This window comes from Heloderma suspectum, chromosome 4, assembly GCF_057233095.1.
Source record: "Heloderma suspectum isolate Gila_16-S chromosome 4, 16-S_ref, whole genome shotgun sequence".
Classification (NCBI taxonomy): domain Eukaryota; kingdom Metazoa; phylum Chordata; class Lepidosauria; order Squamata; family Helodermatidae; genus Heloderma; species Heloderma suspectum.
Genome location: NC_139461.1, coordinates 282,224,969 through 282,242,245, shown reverse-complemented (window position 1 = coordinate 282,242,245; position 17,277 = coordinate 282,224,969). Strand labels below are relative to the sequence as shown.

At 45.7% G+C, this 17,277-nt stretch overlaps 1 protein-coding gene across 3 annotated transcripts in view; it reads left to right on the top strand.

Annotated features, from left to right (window-relative positions):
- Positions 1–17,277, top strand: part of PKIG (cAMP-dependent protein kinase inhibitor gamma) — a 37,385-nt gene that overhangs the window by 5,250 nt on the left and 14,858 nt on the right. The window contains exon 1 of one of the 3 annotated variants that reach the window (XM_084853999.1): positions 14,979–15,101. The exons of the other annotated variants lie outside the window; for them this stretch is intronic. The gene's annotated coding sequence lies outside the window, so the exon portion shown is untranslated. Of the gene's footprint in view, positions 1–14,978; positions 15,102–17,277 lie in introns of those variants that run through there. 3 annotated transcript variants of the gene reach the window in all.

Below are 17,277 nucleotides of genomic sequence, written 5' to 3'. Positions count from 1 at the left end.
GGGCCAAAGGCAAACATTGCAGGGCCAGAAAATTGCTGTGATAGCAAGAGCAAGGCAGATTGGTTAGGTAGCTGGAAATAACATTGTAGATCTACTCTATCTGCAGCAGGTTGCTCTCTGCCTGTTTCTGAGATGAAACTTGGAGTTTTTTCCCCCTTAAGGTCCCTGACTTTGTTATCCTTGGTCTGGGAGGTAGAAGAGCTAATGTTTAGTTGTTGGCTAAGGTCTTCAGGTCAGCAGTATGCAATGCACCAGCACTTGTCAGAAACCAAAGGAAATATATTGACTGAACATTAAGAGCAGATACAAATATGCAGCTCCAAATAATGGCAAAGAAAACTAGGAACCCAAGAGAAGTTTAAAAGTACTGGCTGCAATCCAAAATAATTAAAACCACTGGGAATTTTGCTCTTATCTTGACTTTACTGTGTGAATTTGCAACTAACTTAACAAAGATATTTCCTGATCTCAAATCATCTAGTAAGGGAATTTCAGGATTTAAAGTGAAAACTCAGCTGGAGACAGATTTATTTGCATACTTTGCAAGAAAACCAGCAGGCTAAAAACTTGGAGGATGGATAGCCCAATTTATGCAAGCCAGCAGTAAATCTAAGGAGAAGACATTTGTAAGAAAACTTTCCTGCACAGCTGTTTTTAATACATACTATGCAAGATCTTTCCATATTAGCAAAAATAGAATTGTCTAAAATATTATACTCATAAGGAGTCACTGCAATACAGACTTTAACTCAGGTGTGGGGAACCTCCAGATGGTGATGGACTTCAGCTTCCATCGTCCCTGACCATTGGCCATGGTGGCTGGGGCTGATGGGAATTAGAATCCAACAACATCTGGAGGGTCACAGGTCACCCGCGTGGGGATGACACATGAACCTGGCCAGAGCTGAGAAGAGCACTCGCTCCTCCCAGTGCCAACTGGGTCCCCTGCCGCCCACATACCTGCTGTTATCTCTGATCTGTGATTGGGTGGGGGACTGGGAAGGGGACCAATTGGGAGGGGAACCAGCATGCAGGGGAATCCCCACTGTTATCTCTGATCACAATTGGAGATAATAGCAGGGATTCCTGTACGGGGTGGGACTTGGAGGCCAAGCTCCACCCCCTGGAGGGATCCAAGGAGGCTCTGGAGGTCGGAGGGGCAACCTCCGTGGAGTGGAGGTTCCCCATCCCAGCTCTAGAAGAATAACCATTGTTCACTTATTTAAAATAAAAAGCAGAAACATGTTCATTCTGCACTGGAGTGTAGAATGCACAGCCTTCAAAGACCTAAAGAACAAAGAATTTTAAAGAAAAAGAATTACACTGGTGCCTGTGGAGGATATTGCCTTACTGGTGTTTTCCTCCTCCTCCTCCTCCTCCTCCTTTTTTGGAAGGGCAAATGCAATACTCTTGTACTGAAATAATACCATAGGGGCTGCCCTAGGCGAACCATGCAATCAGTGCCCATACCCTCAAACCCCAAGGGCGGATCTAGTCTTAGGTTTGTGATAAACTGGGAAACATGTGGCCCCTATTTTCTGTTTAATGTTTTTAAAGCATATTTATTTAAACATAGTCATAATTATTCGGTTTTTCCGTCTGTCCAACCAATGCTTCTGAGATCAGACATAAGAGAAACACAACATTTTCATTTTTATGTGTATTTTCTTTTTAATTTGTATTTTTCCCCTCGAATTTGGTGCCCTAGGCAACAACCTAATTTGCCTATATGGACAGGCCACCCCAGGATACACTGTAGAAATGATCAGTTTCTAAATAAGATTGTTAAAACAAAATGGTAAAGCATGCAGGGAGGGGTGTGTAATGATGTCACAGGTACTATCCAGTAGGTGCCCTTGACATTCCACACAGCCCTCACAATATTGATTTTATTTATTATTTCATTTACATCCCACTCTTTGAATGAACTCGGGGCAGCAGTGGTCATCCTACTGGGTGGGACTGTATTTTCTTAGGAATAAGCATTGCCGTTTGGGTGTTGGGAAACTGTTGGATCCGCACAACAGAGCATTACACTGAGGGAAGTTGGTTGGATTTACTACAAACATGAGTAGCAGCTACACATTTATTGTATGTGGGGAAATTAAGCGGAAATGTTGGTACTTGTTCCAGTAGAGACTCACAATGCCAGCCTTCCCCAACCTAGCACCCCCTAGATGTTTTGGATTTCAAAGCCCATCGGCCCCAGCCAAACATGGCCAATGGTGAGGAATGTAGGAAGTTGTCGTACAAAACATCTGGAGGGCAACAGGTTGGGGAAGGCTGCTTTAGGCTGTCTCATCTTTTTTTTTTTCACTTGAGAAAAGTCCTATGAAGTCCACTGAAGGAGGACGTGTTTGGATAAGCATAACGGTAGGGGATTGTCTTAATGCTAAAGATTCAAATGTTATCCGGGCATTATGAATCCAGCTTTGTTATCTTGAGATAACAGCTGCTATCTACATCAGCAGGAATGTCAGGATGTCTTGGACTATCTGGGGTCATTTACAGTTCATTGTCTCTTTGTGGAACAATGAACTGTGCTTATTCTGAGCCAAGAGCATTTGATCTGTAGATTCTCTTCTCAGCTCATTTTAATCTCTCAAGTTCACCCCTTTGAATATAAATGCATTTCACTTGTAAATATGATCAGAGGCTGAAGTGAATGGAGGAGTTGCAAAGAAGCAACACAAAACCACGAAAACCACCGCGCATAACACACAGAGAGAAATACATTCACCACCAGTAGTGATGACTCTATCGAACAAGGAAAGAAAAATGTGTATCCAGTTTAATGTGTATCCAGAGGAATCCTCTAGTATTCCTTTGCCTTGTTACTTGTAAGCACAGGTGATCAAGAGACTGCTTCATATTTCTGCACTTTAATACAAAACCCAAATACGCAAAATATATACGGAACATCAGAGGTGAAGAATACATGCATATATTTTGTATTACATGTTTCTTTACTATATACATGAGTGGACTGAAGTGGAACAGGGCATTGCTGGTTCTATATACTTTAAAAGATACAAGGGGGAAATACATGCATGTGCACTTCACATCCGATGCACAATGTGTGTGCTTTGTGGGGAAGGGGCTATAATTCAGGGGTAGAGCCCATGTTTTGCATCTAGAAGGTTCCAATTTCAGTCCCTAGCATCTACAGCTGGAATGTCCACCTGAGGCCTTGGATAGCTGCTGCCATCACAGTAGACCGGGGTGGGCAACTTCAGGCAGTCTGGGGACCCTATTCCTCCTCACAGAACCCCCCCCCCCCGCCCTTGTGCTGCACTCTTGCTGCATCAGCAAAACAAATTGGCTTGAAAACAGGGGACAGTTGCTCTTCCTGACAAGAGTGCTCCAGATACACCAATGGCCTGAGCTTCATATGTGCCAAGAAATGCAGTAACTAAATAAAAAAAATTCTGTATACAAAATGAGCTTACTCATTATTTAGGGCTCCAGTCAGTTCAATGATGTTTCTTTTAAGCTTTCTTTTAACTCTTTCTGATCTGAGATGTGATTCTCCCTCAAGACTTGTCTAGCCTTGGCACGTGTAGTCACAGAGGGTGAAAGAAGAGTTGGCTCATCGTTAAGGGCCTAACCAATTTTATCGCATTTATCTCCTGCTTTCCCTTCTTGCTCCTCAGAACTACTTGGTGCCTTGTGGCGTATAGGGATAGACCTCTGTGAATTGTCCTATACAGAAGAAAAATGAATTAAGAGTGCAGTCCTATACAAGTATAGACAGAAAATGTCCTACAATTCCCAGCCAACCCTGGGGATGCTGGGAATTCTACAGTTCTGTCTTTTTTCTGTCTAAACCTTTTTCTGTCTAAACATGCACAGGATTCCAGTATTAGTCAGGTATATCCAGTAATGCAGCTAGGTAATTTTAGACCCTGGACTTAATGCTTTTACATCCCTGCCTCCTGGCTTTAAACAGCCATGTGTATTACCCCAGTTGTGGACCACACAACTAACATTTCTCTTCTTACCCTCCCTTCCCCGCCATTCTGTGTTTTACTGTTAGTGGGTAGATTGTCTGCCCCGCTGAGTAATATTAAACCTGTTCTGGAGGGGGTTGCACTCCCTCTAAAGCAGGGGTACACAACCTCTCTTTAAAATTTATTTATTTATTAAATTTATTAATTGCTCATCTGGCTGGTCACCCAGCCACTCCGGGCGACGTACAACAACAAAACAGTTAAAACAATAAGATTCTACATTAAAAACATCATAAAAAAATACCCTAACCCACCCCAAATACCTGCCTGAACAACCACGTTTTTAATGCACGGCGGAAGCTCATTAAAGAGGAGGCATGGCGGAGTTCCCTAGGGAGGGAGTTCCACAGACTGGGGGCCACCACAGAGAAGGCCCTCTCCCTCGTCCTCACCAGCCTAGCTGTCCTGGCTGATGGGACAGAGAGATGGCCATCCGAGGCTGATCTTGTTAAGCGGCCTGTCTGGTGTTGCTGGAGGCGCTCCTTGAGATAGGCTGGGCTGGAACCATATAGGGTTTTAAAGGTCAAAACCAACACCTTGAATTTGGCCCGGAAAACAACTGGTAACCAGTGCAACTCCTTCAGCACTGAAGTGATGTGATCTCGCCGGCGGCTGCCTGTAATCAGGCAAGCTGCCGTGTTTTGTACCAGCTGCAGCTTCCGAACTGTCTTCAAGGGTAACCCCACGTAGAGCACATTACAGTAGTCTAAACGAGAGGAGACCAGGACATGTACTTCCGATGGGAGCAGATGGTCGGGAAGGTAGGGGCGTAGCTGCCGTATCAGATGGAGTTGGTACAGCGCTGTCCAGCTCACAGCTGACACCTGAGCCTTCATGGACAGCTGGGAGTCTAAAATGACTCCCAGGCTGCGGACCTGGTCTTTCAAGGGTAGCCGTACCCCATTCAACACCAGGTCAACATCCCCCAACCTCCTCTTGTCTCTCACCTAAAGTACCTCGGTCTTGTCAGGGTTCAGCTTCAGCTTATTCCTCCCCATCCAGCCACTCACCGTCTCCAGAGATTTGGACAGGGATTCTATGTCCAACCTTGGTGAAGACTTGAACGAGAGGTAGAGCTTTGTGTCATCTGCATATTTATGATACCGCACCCCAAACCTCCTGATGATAGCCCCCAGCAGCTTCACATAGATGTTAAATAGCATCGGGGAGTGGATGGAACCCTGTGGTACCCCACAAGTGCGTGGCCACGGGTCTGAAACCTCCTCTCCCAGTGCTACCCTCTGGTTCCTGACGGACTGGAACCACCGTAATATGGTGTCTCCAATGCCCAACCCCTCCAGGCGGTCCAGGAGGATACCGTGGTCAACGGTATCAAAAGCCGCTGAGAGGTCGAGGAGAACAAGGAAGGAGCATTTGCTCCTATCCAGAGCCCTCTTCATATCCATCCACCAAGGCGACCAAGGCCGTTTCTGTCCCATGCCCAGGCCTGAAGCCCGACTGAAATGGATCTAGATAATCGGCTTCTTCCAAGTGTGCCCTCAACTGCATTGCCACCACCCACTCAGTCACCTTGCCCCAAAATGGCAGATTCGAAACTGGGTGAAAGTTATTCAGAACTTGGGGATCCAAGGAGGACTTCTTTAAGAGTGGTCTTATCACTGCCTTTTTGAGGGCTGATGGCATCACTCCCTCCACAAGGGAGGCATTCGCCACCGCCCTGATCCCCTCACCCAGTCTCTCTCTGCAGCCCATAATGAGCCAAGATGGGCAAGGATCAAGTAAGCAGGTGGTCGGCCTTACAGATGAAAGCACCTTGTCCACTTCATCAGAAGGAAGAAGCTGGAACCGATCCCACAAAACTGGTTTGCCACAGGCCGCCTCTTGCTCACTAACTGTATCCACAGTGCACAGAATAACACTCCTAATCCGATCAATTTTATCTGCAAAGTGCCTTGCCAAGGCCTCACAGGAGGCCTTAGAATGCTCCAGCGGTTCCAGAGCAACTGGACCGACCAGGCTCCGGACCACTTGGAACAGCCTCCCGGGACAGCACTCTGCGGACACAATAGAGGCAGCATAATATCCTTTTTTTGCTGCCTTCACCGCCACGTGATAGGCTGAAGATACAGCTCTAGCCTGTGTCTGATCGTCTTTGGAGCGAGACATCCGCCACAGGCACTCTAGCCGTCTCACCTCTTCGCCCCTGAGGACAACTTCTGCACATACGCTCCCTCCCCCTCCGCGCAATGCTCACATTTCTCCAGCCCCCACAGCTCCACTGTTGTTGTTGTTTTACTTTTTTTTTTGGAATATATTTTTATTTATTTTATCTTTATAAATGAAATAAACAATACCAAAATTACCAGCAACCTGATCAATACTACAATTTCCCAACAATACAATATTCTGATGAGGACACCACAATAACAAAAAGAGAAGGAAAAAGTAAAAAAAAAAAAAAAAAAGGAAAAGGGAGGAGGAAAGGAAGTGAAGAAAAAAGAAGATTCTTTCCCCTTCCCTCCCGCTCTCCCTCTCCCTCCCCTTTAAAGAATTAAGTTTAAACTCCAATACCCCCAGGCCTCCGATGCCATTCTATTTTAAAAACTATATCTATAACCTTAACAATCTTACAATTTAATAAACAACCTTACATTTCAATATCATATCATCAATCTTATATCAAAGAAACAGGTCTACAGTTCATTCCCAGTAGCCTGTATTAATAATAATAATTAGAAGAAATATAGTGTTATATAATAATAAAACTTAAAATAAACCCTCAACAATCAGTAATATATTTTATATATAAATGCGTGTGCACTATTACCCTCAAACAATAAATTTGAATACAGCATACCATATCGATTTTGAAATAAAAAATATTTAAAAAAGCAAAAAAAAAAGAAAGATGAAAGAGAATAAACGAATATATGTATAACCATTTATCTTCTGACCTAGCCTGGATCATGTAGACTAAACACAAGCGGTTGTTGTTTTACTTTTTAAAAAGCAGCTCTGAGAGCCAGTGTCACAGCCATGGAAGTTAGAGAATCAAGCTAGGAGCTGTACGGTTCCAGGTGTACAAGTCCCATTCCCAGAATGCTCTGTTTGCAATTGCAAAGAGACAGAGGTGAGCTGCAGATTACTGGTGACAGCTGGAGTTAGGGGGACAGGGGATGCAAGATGGCTTGGCGGGGGGGGGGGTTGCCTTTGGCCCATGGGCCACACATTGTGCACTCCTGCTCTAAAAACCAGGTGCTCTTCGATCCAGCATTGTTACTGGCGGCATATGTGGGTGGCACAAAGCACCATTTATCAACATAGCTGATATACCAACTACAGCCCTAACTGGAGAGAAATAGCCTAGCTACAGTTATCCATGCTCTGGTAACCTCTCGTTTGGATCACTGTGCATTGTGTTATATGCTGGGCTGCCCTTGAAAACAGCCTGGATACTTCGGTGGGCCCAAAATAGGGCAGTGTGATTGTTAACAGGGGCTGGCCATTATGATCATATTACACCAGTGCTTTTTAATCTGCTGTAGCTTCCAGTCCATTTCTGGGCCCAATTCAAAGTGCTGGTGTTAACTTTTAAAGTCTGAAATGGTTTGAGGCCAAGTTACCTGAAGGATCGTCTCCTCCCATATGTACTTACCCAGACCCTTAGGGCATCTTTAGAAGCACTTATCTGGATGCCCATGCCAAATGAGATGAGACAGATGGGTAAGAAGAGAGCCTTTTCAGGGTGGCACCCCAGTTATGGAATGCCTTATCGGGCAGTATAGAAATGTAATAAACAAATAACTGCTTCTACATTCCTGATACGTTAGAACAGGGGTGCACAACCTTTTTGGCACTGAGGGCCACATCCGGTATTGCCAGGGGATCTGGAGGCTGCATATGCATGTGCACACACACTGGGGTTCGCGCACGCACACACTTGGGTGTGGTGAGGAAACCCCCATACATAAACACACACTGGGGTAATGGGGAGGCACACGTACACACACAGAGCTTCCTGGATCACTGCTTCTGTGCCAGTACTGGCAATGTGGAAACAGCTGTGCCTATGGGGTCACTAGAGGACTGTCCTGTGAACAGTAGGAGACATGGCCACCCTACTCCCTTCCTCTGCTTTTTAGGTGTGGTTCCCCAGCAGTGCCCATTTCCTTGTCTCGGTCATGAGCAGGCCCTTATGCATGTGGAGGCCTTTACTCACAAGCTGGCTATTACTCATGAGGAGGCCTCACTCAGAGTCAAAGGAACCAGAGACAGAAGGAGCTGAGTGCTGCCTCCACAGCAGAGCTGCTTCTTTCTTGTGATGCCCCTCTCTGCCCAGCTCTCCATCTTCTTCCTCCCTGCTGTCATGGACCCTGCTACCTTATCTGGGCTTCTGCAAGGCAGGGTTGCTTCTGAATTCCCCACTCCCCACCCCAGGTGCACATTACAATGGAATCCATATTCTGCAACCGCTGTGTTGTTAGCAAGTTGTTGTATGGGACGGGAGCGTGATCTGACGACAAAGTGTGTGGAAAGGTGCTGCAGGACATGAACATCCTATCCTTTCTTTCATGAAGCATCAAACAGTTCTTGTGGAGGCAAATCTGTCCCGTTTATTGTAATGCTGTATTGAGAAGCAAGTGATCTAAATATAGCCTTGAATTATCAGCCTTATGAATAGTCTGCAGTGCGATATCGATATGGCAAGACTGGAGTAATTTGCTCTAACCCATTCTTACACTACAGCCTTTTTTCTTTTCTTTTTGTTTTAGCCTTCCTAATGCTAAATCCCAAGAAGTAGGAAATGTTCAGCTCCTCCTCCCAAGCCAAATAAAAGGAATGCATTGTTTGCTGGCTTATTTTGTTTTCCACAAGAAGATGGTGGAATACAAATAATAATGTCTTGGGAGATAAAAAAATACCTTTCCTGTTGCCACTCAGCAAAACCTTGTTCCATGGTGATGCCCTCTTGGGTCTTGTTTTATTTCTGTTTACAGAGAGCTGCAGACAGAGCAAAGGGAGTTTCCTGCTTTCCTATAAACCATTATAAACGCATTTTCTTCGAGTGAGTTAAAACTCACTTTCCATGCGAAATGAATATTGTGTTGGAAAGCTGTAAGCAACTCCCACAGAATTATGGAAGATGGCATAGAGAAGAGTATGCTAACGAAACTACATATTCAGGGGTAAGAACAGCAAGGCTGGTGGGCTGCTGGCAGGCAAAAACAGACATAATGCTTTTTGGAGGGGGGCCAGGTGTCCCACTTTAAAGAGGACAGTCCTCTATTTTGGACAGCTGGCAGATGACAGTCCTCTATTTGAAGGTGTCCTCTGTTTGCTAGGCTGTCCCGGCCAAGTCTGGTTTAGAGTAAAAGAACCATAAGGAAAGACAGCAGGGGCTTCGAATGTCCATCAGCAGCAGCTGGATAGCAGACTGAGTGGGCGCACAGGTCCTCACTAGGGGCATCTCTACACCAGCCTAAAATCCTGCATTTTTTAAAATGGGGCTTTCTGCTTCCCTTTTAAATGGAAGATCACAACAACTTCCTTTTTCACCTGCTTCCTTTCCCCTCTCCCCTTTCCCCCTCCTTCTCCCATATCTGAGTCTTCCATATCTTTCACTGATCTCGCACCTCTTCTTGCCGCTTTTCCTCTTTTCACAGAGGGAACTCAAGCGGAACACAATAGGGTAATTTGATAGCTCATTATCTGCGATCTATTTAAAAACGGAACAAAGGGCATTTAGTGCAGAAGACGCCTTGAATGGTCATGGTGTCATGTAGGGCATCTCTACACCAGCCTAAAATCCTGCATTTAAAATGGGTCTTTCTGCTTCTATTTTAAATGCAGGATCACAACTGACTCCCTTTACACGCGCTTCCTTTCCCCCATCCCCTTCCCCCCTCCTTCTCCCCATATCTGAATCTTCCATTAACTTTCATTGATCTCGCTCCTCTTCTTGCCACTTTAACTCTTTTCACAGAGGAAACTGAAGCGGAACACAATGGGGCAATTTGATAACTCATTATCTGTGATCTATTTGAAAATGGAACAAAGGGCATTTAGTGCAGGAGACACCCTGGAGGATCATGGTGTCATGTAAAGAGGCCGCAAACTTCTGGGAAGGAGCCATCTCAATCGCAGGATAAAAGCTCCGTGTGAAGAAACCCTAGGGTGGAATTTCTCTTTTTTGGCCACCCTACGTTAGGGCAGTGGGGCTATACAGGAAGGGCCCTTACTGAGCTCAGTCCAAATGTACGTTTCCATTCCTGGATCAAACTCGGAGGGGGAGGGGGAACGTTCTGCAAATTTGAAACAGAAGCCAGCTGTGTCCAGTACTAATTGGCTGCCCACCAACCAATGTTACCAAAAAACCTCCCCCACAATCCCAAGAGTGGTTTTGCCTTTTAAAACATTGTCCCCCCACACTTTTTAAGGAAAAAAACAAACAGAAACACATGAATATCCATGTGGCACTGTTACTTTGTTATTCTTTTTAAGGTGGTCAGGCTGCCCTGAACTGTGAGACTGACGGCTGAGCCAGCATTTGATTCTCGGAATGCTTGTCTGTCATTTATGTTACAAAAAGCCAAAAAGAATCTGACTCACCCTGCGGATGAGGAACAAGCATATAATGTGACTTCACATGGTGACAGCAGCATAATTTAGGGATGTCAGATATTATTATTATTATTATTATTATTATTATTATTATTATTATTTCTATACCACCCTTTACAAAAAAATGCTGGACAGCCCTTCAGCTAGAACACGCCTTCAAATGGAGGAATGTCTTCTGTAAAATAGGACATATGGCCATAGCAATACCGACCTTCTTTGTAGCAATTTGCAAGAATAACTGAGATTCTGGGTTGGATCCAGGGTGTTCCTTCCCAAACAGAAGGGCTTCTTCCATTCATTAGAGGACCTGCAAGCCAGCAGAGCTTCCTACTGGAGGAAGGGGGAAGGTGATTTTCATCGGTTCCCTCTTCTGCTTGCAGCCCCCTCTCACACTACTTTGGAGGTTCTGCAGTCCTCCACAGCAGCTTTTCATGGGGTGCCAGAGAAAAAACAAATCAGCGAAAATAGCTTCCACTCCATTTCTCCAGTGGTAGGGCACATGGAACAAACTCTAGATCTAATCCAGTGTACATCAGAAGTGCTCTGAATGTTTGGAATCACTATAGAAATGCTAAGTATTACCATACCACTGTTGATTATTACCATATTATGTAATTGGAAATATCCTTTCATATTCAATGCATGCATGAACTCACTAATAAAGGGCAGTGCAGCGCATGTCCATTATGTATAAAGCATACAGCCTATGCACAACTGGTGTTGTCTTACAGTTAATATTCAGTGTTTAGTGCGGTTGATATTCTGGGACCTGTCTTCACAGGTGATTTGTTGCAGATTGGGACCATTTGGCATTGTGGCCATTCTGCAGCCATGTTGGCGTTTACCTTTGGGAAGCCGTATTTTTGCAGAGTACTTTTACTCCGTTGTTTTTCTTTAATTCGGCTCCCCTGTGGTTCAGCTGCTGTGTGCCCATCCCTCCACTTTAAATCTGGTATGATCAGGACATTTCGGGTGTGTGTGTGTGACTTTCACCTGATTGTGCCATTGGTAACCTAGGTAACTAAAGTAATTAGTCTGACTTTCCAACACATCAAAATGCTGCAACACTCTTTTGAGCCTTCAGAATTGCACCACACTCCCTTCTCGCCAGTGGGACTAACTAGCCTCTGAGATTATGCACTTCTCTGATGTTTGTATTACTTAGCTTCTCTGATATTGTGTTAAGTCACTTCTCTGATGTTGTGTTAAGCCACTTCTCTGAGGCTGTGTTAAGTTGCTTCTCTGATGTAGTATTAAATCACTTCTCTGATGTTGTGTAAAGTTGCTTCTCTGACATCACGTTACTTCGCTCCTCTGATGTGTTTAGGAGCTTTATTGCAGTAGCAATCTAGCACGGCCTCGGGATCACAGGAGCAGAGAAATTTGTCCCTGCGAGGAGGGAGAAGTGCCCAGAGAAGGAAAAAGGGGGTTGGAAGCTATAACTCCACAACAGTTTGATGGAATGGGGTGAAATTGGGGTGGTGGGGTGCTCTTATAGGGAGACTTCAGATGTTGCACTAGATACTTGGAGATTTTGGCTTCCTCATTGAAAAGTGAGCATTTCTCCCCCACCATCCCTTTGGCACTAAACAAATACGCACAAACACTTTATCACAGTAGCGATCTAGCACAGTCTCCGGATCACAGAAGCAGAGAAGCCTGTCACTGAGAGCAGGGAGAAGTGGCCAGATTAGGAGAAAGGGGGGTTAGTACTAGAAGTCTGTGACTGTTTGCTGGAATGGGGCTTATTTGCGCTGGTGAGGTGCTCTCATGGGGAGTGAGTATCTAGCCTGCCTTTTAAGCACTTTTTCTAGCCTTCAGAATTGTGAATTAGTTACTCTCCGTTCATAATAATATTGTAGCAGGGGGGAGCCTGGACAGGGGTGGGAAACAAGCCTCTCTCATTGGTTGAGCAGCACCTGCCAGGTTGATGATGTTCAGTTCTACTCCCTCCAACCCACTGGGAAGTATGTTGCTTCCAAGCACTGTGTGGCCCGTGAAAGGTATGGTACACTCGGCTTTTCTTGCTTCATGTGTCCCTGACAGACCAAAGCCAGTTCCATGAAAAATCCGGATAATACTCCAACACACTTCTTATTCCATTGTCATGAAGATCCACCCCCCCCTCCCAGGTCTTTGCACATAGAAACTGAATATACTGCCCACTGGATGGATGTGCAACAGTTCCTCCTATAATTGTATACTAAAGCTTTCAGGAACCACTTCAGTCATATAAAGAACAAAGGCATGCGGAGCAGTGTTCTCTTGGCAGCTGTCCCACAATTTCCTTCCTGGGGAGCCTCAAAGCCAGAGCATCTTTCAGAAGCACTGTGAGACATTTTTCATCAGTGTTGCTGCCCTTTTTTCTGTGAAGGTTCCTGCACAGTTAGAGATGTCAGATTCCAACCTGGAGACTTACTGTTTTATCTTCCCCAGTGAAGCAGGAGATTTGATAGCCCACCAATTTCCTCCTGGTCAATGGCTATTAGTCATGATGATGGCTACATATTACCTCCATTACCAGACAGACTATACCTCTCAATACCAGTTGCTGGGGAACATGAGCAGGAGGGTGCTGTTGCACTCATGTCCTGCTTGTGGGTTTCCCATCGATAACTGGTTGGCCACTGTTTGAACAGAATGCTGGATTAGATAGGCCTTTGGTCTTATCCAGCAGGGCTTTTCTTATGTCAGTCCCACCTTCATGTCTATTTTACCAAGTAGGGCATCAGATGTGCCTTCAGGGATGAAGTAGGGCATAAGAACATAAGAAGAGCCCTGCTGGATCAGACCAAGAAGTATTTCCAGTCCAGCATTCTGTTAAAACAGTGGCCAACCAGTTATCTATGGGAAACCCACAAGCAGGACATGAGTGCAACAGCAGGCTCCCACCCATGTTGCCCAGCAACTGGTGTACATAGGCTTACTGCAGGTAGCACATAGAATCAGGACCAGTAGCCATTGATAGCCTTCTCCTCCAGGAATTTGTCTAACCCCCTTTTTAAGCCATCCAAATTGGTAGCCATCACTACGTCTTGTGGTAACAAATTCTGTAATTTGACTATGTGCTGTGTGAAGAAGTACTTCCTTTGATCTGTCTGGAATCTCCCACCAATCAGCTTCATGGGATGACCCCAGGTTCTAGGATTGTGAGAGAAGGAGAAAAATTTCTTCCTATCCACATTCTCCCTGCTTACCCTTTCCACTCCAACCCCTCAGCACCCCCCTCCCCCACACACATTAAAGCTACTGGGGGTGTGAACAGTAGGCAGGGGAAGGGTCAAACACTGTTCCCCCATATTCTCCAATCCCAATCACCTCTCTGGAAGCACTGAGCAGGGGTGTTGGTATCAGAAAAGGTGTCAGGGGGACATTAAACAGATCTGTGCATAATATCTAGTTTAGACCCCCATCCCCTGAGTGTGGGATGATGGGCCAGTGGAAATACAGTTATGCCCAAGACAGCAATGTGGATCAGTAAGGGTCCTCTTTCAGGGAGTGTTCAGTCCACTCAGTTCTCTTCTCCCTCCTGGAAATTTTGTTATGTGCCTGCTTTTTTAGAAGAGACATTGGTGCCTGCAGTGCCAAACCTCATTGAGGATGCTTCCAGATGAGGCTTTTATCATGCAATCACCCTGCTTCATTCATGTAATTTTACAGGGGAATTAGATGATGACGTCTTCCTCTTGCACCCTCCGTGTTTTCCCACAGCTTCTGAGCCTTTCTACACGAGGCTTTTATTGTGCACTTGTGATTGCTCACTCACGGTAGTCTGTGGGTCCTTTATACGACATCATCCTTTAAGGCCCCTCCTGTGCTTTGCAACCATTAACACGGGGGTTTTTTAGATTGAGGAAAGTGGAGTATTTTTCTGAATGGCTTTATATTTATAGCATGTAATTGCGCAATTCCATACCACAGCACCATCTAGTGGCTGTATAATGAAACACATATAATGGCAGAGAAAAAAGCACACGTAAAAGGAGCCCATCTTAATCCTGCAAATAATCCGGAAGCAGAAGCCCTGGAAAAAGTGCAGGATAAAAGCCTCATGTAGAAATGCCCTCCATCTTCTTTGTCCCACCCCCTGCCAAAAAGAAATCCATTGAGGAAAAGATGGAATAGCTGCACAATGTCTTTTGTTTGGTAGTGCTGAGAGCTATCTGTTTGGAAGCACGTCTTGCGGGGAGGAAGTCTTAATCTACTTCAGGATCCTTTCTTCTTCGTGGTCTCTGTGACTCACACATATGTCCCTTGGGGGGGGGGCAGGGGGCAAATTAGGACTGTTCACAATTGGAGTGGGAAGTAGCCTTTGTTGCTTGTACCATACAACCTTTCATGTGTGTGTGTGTGGAATATAATCCTGCTTCTAATCCCATCTCCTCTGCTCTGACAGTGGTGAGGCAGTAAAGGATTCCACTCGGAACCCCCAGAGTGGCAGGAGAAACCATACGTGTCGTTCAGTCAGTTTCACAGTTGAGGCTGTTGGATCCTAACTGCCACTGCCAGGTCATTTAAAAGGGGCTATGCTATGGGGTAGGGTGGGGCAGATGTCTCGTTCTGTGGCTGAAATTATATAAGGTTGGGGTGGGGGTTATGTGAATGAAGCGGGCTGCTTCACATGTCCATTTCCCATGAGGCCAGTGGCAGGCCTAGCTTGAGGCCTAGTTGGCCTACATCCTTCTATAGAACTAGAAAGGACAATGGCTGCCATGATGTACCCTTTGTTCGGCAGTATGGCTTCCATAAGTAATAGGGCCTCTGGCCTACATACACTATACCAGCCAGAATGGGAAGGGAGGGGAGAAGCCAAGCAAGAAATAGATACCACAGGCGTCCCTCCCAGTCGGACTCAGAAGTAGGAGCTGGGCAAAAGGGTGCTACATGGCTAGACTGACTAGAACAGGAGAATGTTTGAATAAAATAGGCGCTCATTTACCATATCTCCATACAGTCCAACTACCCCTATTTCCCAACAACAGCCCCTATCCTGCCTCCTCCCTTGTCTTCAGCAGTTACAACTGCAAGTGAGGGAAAGAGACATCTTTTCTCTCTCGCACATGAATGCAAATACAAGCCCATGAACAGTAAGGCACCATGCAGTGCATGGTCTGCCATTTCACACACACTTCAGCAGCTAAGGTCTAGTTTTAACTGGTAATATACTCTAGGACAGGGGTAGGCAACCTTTTTGGGGCCCAGGGGCAATTTGGCAATTTGAGAGACTGTCCTGGGCACCACCACAAAATGGATGCACTGCAGATGAAAGCATCAGCCTGCTACCACCTAGAATCATAGAATAGTAGGGTTGGAAGGGGCCTACAAGGCTATTGAGTCCAACCTCCTGCTCAATGCAGGAATCCAAGTCAGAGCATCCCTGACAGGTGACTGTCCAGCTTCATCTTGAAGGCCTCCAGTGTGGGAGAGCCCACCACCTCCCTAGGTAATTGGTTCCATTGTCATATTGCTCTAACAGTCAGGAAGTTTTTCCTGCCACCTGCCACCTTCATTCCTAAGAATGTCTCTGAGCCCCACGTGTGGTCCAGAGGTATTCCTAGGAAAAGAAGATGGGTGCAGTTAGAGGCCCTGACGTTACTCTGAAGCAATCCCAGTGGCCAGTAAAAAACTTTGTAATAAAAAAGAAAAGTGGGAGGGGTAGGGCACCATGGTGCATGCCAAGAAAGGTGCGCACTGGGGCCCACGGGTGTCACATCGCCTACCCCTGCTCGAGGACAATTACCATTTTCCTAGTATATCTTTTCAGCAAAACAAAAATGTCCTCTTTGTTTTTAAGTTAGTAGAGGGCAGGTTGTTGCAGAATAAACAGTGGCACAACTAGGGCTGGACTTTGGGGTCAAAGTCCAGGGTCCTGCAACTCAGCCCACCCCCCTGCCCAAATGACCACCCACAGAGTAGCAGGTGATGGGCCAGTAACAGCCAGGCTTGGCATCAGCACCCGGGCCAGCATGGTTATGCCAGGGCCCACTGGAGCTGACAGTGTTTAGCACAGCATCTCTTCTTCTTCTTCTTCTTCTTCTTCTTCTTCTTCTTCTTCTTCTTCTTCTTCTTCTTCTACAAAATTAGGGGGCAGGTGATTGGGCATATACATCGTTGCAGATGTTCATTTTATCATTTTTTACTTTTAAATATACTATCCTTTTCTACAACAAAATAGTGTGTATTCCCAATTAAATGTGCTTAGTATCAGGGCAGCCGAAGAAAACTCCATTTTATTCCGGCAGCCATGGCGGTACTACAGTTTAAGAGAGTTTAAAATGTGAAATGGCACATTGTCTTTTTATCAAGGTTGTCACACAGCACAGAATGCTAGTGGAGGGGTGGGGGAGAAGAGAACTATTAGTTGTCTGCTTCACAACTGAACTGCGGTGGCTTAGTGGTTAAGACGCTGAATTGCAGACTGGAAGGTCAGCAGGACAGCAGTTCGAGACCCGAGTGCCGCGTGACAGAGTGAGCTCCCATCTTCAGTCCCAGCTCCTGCCAACCTAGCAGTTTGAAAGCAAGAAATTGCAAGTAGATAAATAGGTACCGCCTCGGCAGGAAAGGTAACAGCATTCCGTGCACCTCGGTGTTCAGTCATGCCGGCCACATGACCACGGAAGCGTCTTCGGACAGCGCTGGCTCTTCGGCTTAGAAATGGAGATGAGCACCACACCCTAGAGTCGGA